This window comes from Buteo buteo, chromosome 28 (assembly GCF_964188355.1).
Source record: "Buteo buteo chromosome 28, bButBut1.hap1.1, whole genome shotgun sequence".
NCBI classification, from domain to species: domain Eukaryota; kingdom Metazoa; phylum Chordata; class Aves; order Accipitriformes; family Accipitridae; genus Buteo; species Buteo buteo.
Genome location: NC_134198.1, coordinates 2,077,286 through 2,081,742, shown reverse-complemented (window position 1 = coordinate 2,081,742; position 4,457 = coordinate 2,077,286).

The following is a 4,457-nucleotide window of genomic DNA, read 5'->3' as shown; positions in this document are numbered from 1 at the left end:
CCAAAGGGGTCTGCATTCTGTATTCCAGTTCTGAAGGGAAAAGCGAGAATTCCAAACCAAAAATGAAAATAATTTTGCAACAACAAGAAATTTCAAAGTGAAAAATCAAAGCGTTTCCATTTTTTCAGAATTTTTTTGATGTTCTGATCTAAGCAATTTAGTAAAACGAGTTCAGTGACTCAGTGTCACAGAGCTGCTTTTTGATTTCATCTTCTCTTTTTTAAAAAAAAACTACTTTGAATGAAAATGCTATTGCATATGAAACTGCTAGAGTGTGCTGGTAGGTGAAATAACACAATTGTTACAAGCTACAGAGCAATAAACAAGCACATTTTTAAAATGAGGCACTTAAGAACCTCTGTTTACATTAAAGCATAATTTTATTCATTAAGTTAATACAGCTTTCTGATTAGTCATATTTTCCATCATTGCCATTATTTTACTACTTTACCTACTGTGTGGTCAGTTACGTGAAATTTATTTCATTCTAAGTACTATATTACACATAGCTTTTTGTCCCCTTGCCAAAATCTGAGAGCAGATTAACTTGTCCCTCCTTACGGTAAATACCCACGAGGCTGCTGCGAGTGCCCCTGACACTTTCCATTCTTTAGCTTACATGGAAGGCTCTGTAACCTAATTACGATGGAGGCCACGTTTCCCCTTTCCTGAGGGAAGGTTAATAGAGAAAGAAGTTTACGCTAATAAAGAATACGATCAGCGTGTGGCAGAAGCCAGGCTCTGGGCAGTTGGCTGCTGTAGCACCGATGCTTTCTTACTGCTGCTGGCATACAGACCTGCAGCAGGTAGCAGTGCGAGTACAGTTTATTTTAAGAGAGTAGCTAGTTTCAGTTACAAGAGCTGGCTTGCTAATATACGTCTCCTACCATTTACTCAAATAGTAGCATCTTCATTGCTGTGCTAGTGAGCCACAGCTGTTAAAAACTATTGAACAAAAAGCCTCATTTGGAGAGGTGTTACAATTATTTTGTGGTACCAGTGGATCAGATATTTTTGTGTGTGAGCTCTCTGGTTTTCAACTATGTCAGTCAATAGTCTGCAAAATCTTTCTGAATGCAGTTAGGCAGGTCATGAAGGACCTCGTGATGCCCAGTGAAGGACCAAGTCTTTCTGGTTATTTCTAAGAGTCTAGAATCACAATGAGATTGAAAAGCAGTTTCAAAACCTCCTCTAACGTTTCTGGGGAAAAATGTACCTATCTCTTCAGATGCAATTCTCCCTGGCACCTGGACGGCTCTTTGTAAGCAACAATTCTGCCATACGTGGACTGAGCATCAGACAAGTATCTCACCAAGTATCTCCAGCCCCAATGTCCTCTGTGCCCTGCAGAAAATGGCACAGCTGCCCCATTCAAGGGCTGATAGAGTGGCAGCTCTAGCTCCTCGATAAGCTTATTGAACTGTGTTACAAGGAGTAAACGTTAAAATCTGCACGAGTTATTCCTTTATTAGTATTCAAAATCACTTTACGATAGGACAGGAGCTCTAGCCTTCCTCCACTGCATTCACTTTACAGGATCTCTGTAGCTTGGACTACTTCCCTCACGTGTGGCGTGCCAGCACATTAGCAGCAGGACAGAATTAGATATGGTTGTCAAGTGCTGGCACATCTAAGAAACTCAGCATGAAACCCCACCGTTTGTTGATGATGGAGCCCCGAGCCCCAAATTCTCCATGTTATAGCAATGCAAAGTGGAAGAGAGCGGCATAAAGAAAACCTAAGGACATCAGCATCGATTCCTCCATTACAGTCTTTTTCAGTGTACTTCTAAAATAAGTAGACTGGACACCAGGATTAGTGCCAAAGATAGTTTAACTGGATAGGAACTGATGTGGTTTTGCATCGTTTTGCCATAAAAAAAGCTGAAGTCTCACCGTTCAAGATGTTATTTCAAATGGCTGTATAATCAATACCTGAATTTGATTATTCATCAGTGGACCCAAATCATAAGTCACAGCTTCCCCACGCACATCTACAAAGGACATGCTGAAAGCAAGGAGGATGCACGTTGCTATGGCAAATGAGGGGGTCTTCAGACCATGCTGCATGCAAGTCTTCCAAAGTAAAGCCCTACAAAATCTCAAAGCCTGTCTTATATTCAGGGGACCTTATTACCTCTGTTGAGCAAGTAAAATCCTAATGTCCAGTGCCATCATACTTGAAATTCACAGGGTTTAAAACTGGTCACTATTCATTTTGGAACATGGCATATGCGGGTGCTCGGACTGCAAACTCCTGCACCGCACTCGTTGGTGAACAGCCCACGGTCAACAGACAAGCTGAAGGGATATAATACGAGAGCACTTGTTGATCATGCTGAAGTGCCATCAGTAGTCCATAATCTAGCGTAATTTATGGTTCTGTTCTCTGTTGTGTGGGAAATGAAATCCTGGACTCGAGTCACAAAGCCTAAATTTGTTTTACAAGCAGTGAACTTAAATTACTACCAACTTCACTCCCAGGTCCTGCTGTCCCATGGCATTCCTGAGTCACATTGATCACAGGCATTCTGACACAGCGGACCCCGTGGACCACACGACTCTGGGAAACTATGCATTGCACCGGCAATATTTAGTCTTGAACTCGAACGCAGAATAACAAATGGATCTTGTCTCTCGCCTACCAGAAAAGGAGATTTTTAGATGCAGTAAGACATAACCCTCCTGACGACACGCTCTTTGGTGCACAGCTGCTTTTGGCATTTTGGAGCCCAGAGGACAAGAGGAATTAAGTACACAAAAAAATATTGTGAAGAGCACGGGAATGCATGTATTGTATTTGAAATATTTTGTATTCATCTCCTCGATTATGCATTTACTGCATATTCATACCAAGACCTTCCTAAAGCTGTGGCTAAGCCCGTCTCCCCATGCTTCCCCTCCTCTCCCCCAGCACCCAAACCGAGAGCGGTGGGGGTTCCCAAAGAGAGTGCCCAAAGGACGCGGGAGCAGTGCTGAGCTACGAGAGGAAAAGCAGCATGGGAACGCGGGGAGGCCTCCTGCACCTTTCGGTAAGCGATAAGATGTGCACGTATGCTATTTCAGCGGAATTACGGACCCCTAATACTTATGCACAACAACCGCAAGAAACACTTTTCACCACATGTAAGTGGGCAAAGACACTATGGCTTTTATTCCCTGCTGTAACACTTCCCTGAAATATAATAAAGGAAAGTACCTGGTAAGCTCTTCATCTGAGTAAAACCGTATGTACAAGAACTGCACCTTGTTATACAGTGGTTTTCTCCCTTCACTAAGCAGGCTGAGGCTCTCCCCCTCATTTTCTTAATAAAATAATTTCACACAGCTGCTAAACTAACATCCAACTAGTAAGACACATTCTCTATGACAAAGCAATACAAAAAGTGAGAAAAAAAAGGGAGAAGACTTCATTGAGAAAATATAATTCTGAGATGTGTCACATCCGCGACAAGAAGTCTTGCAAATAGCAAGTAAAATTTCTGCTTACATTTGTACTTGAAAAGAAACACAATCCCCAATTATGGTCCTGGCTTGTAAGGCTGGCAGAACACAAATGTTTGCAGTATAAATCTTTGCAAATGTTTAATGGATCTTGAATCTTAAGGCTTAGTTTTAAGCTTCTTTGAAGCAGTTCAAGAAATAAGACCTAAGTGTTCAAGAGATCCCCGAGACTGAAATAAGAAATGTTTGGTGACACTAATGAGTCCTCAGTTGGAAAAGCAGCAATAATCTTCAGCAGAAAGTTTGAGCCTAACTCTTTGCCATTGTGGCCCTGTCAAAATCCATTTACAGTTAAGTAAAGAGTTCTAAATTAAAGCATTTGGTCCTGAAATACCGTAGCACTCCTTAAGGTTTTGTGTGTTTGAAATAGTAACAGCCTTCAGTTAAACCATGCAGGTATCCCCCAGTGTCATCTCAGACACACCACTTCCATTATTCAGCTAGGAAACGCTTGCTCCAGAGAGATTCTGGTAAACAAGCAATTCCATTTATCTGTCTAAAATTATTAAAATTATCATTCAGGGCTTACAGAAACTATACTTCAGAAATTGTTTGTACGAGTTCATCGGGTAAAACATTTTGTTGTGTAGAGCACTAAGAGGACGCTGCCTTTAAAGAACATTTTACAAGTTTTAAGTAAGCCCATGACAAGACTCCAGTTGCTGCTGCTCATAAAACTGCAGAATGTCTGTTCTGTCATTCAGAAACACTTGTTTCTCATTCTAAGACTCTGAGATGCAGCATAAGCTTTACTCAGCGTTGGCCGCAATTTATTTCCCCAATCACATCAACTTATGATTTAGCTTTCAGCTGTGTAAATATCAGGCTACCAGCTCCCTAACATCTGGATCTTCAGAGGGGAAAATAAAAAAAAAAAAAGGAAAAGAAAAAAAGAAAATAGAGGCAAAAGAACTTGCAAGCCTTTAAAACAGATGTTCGGTTACATCAGTGGGC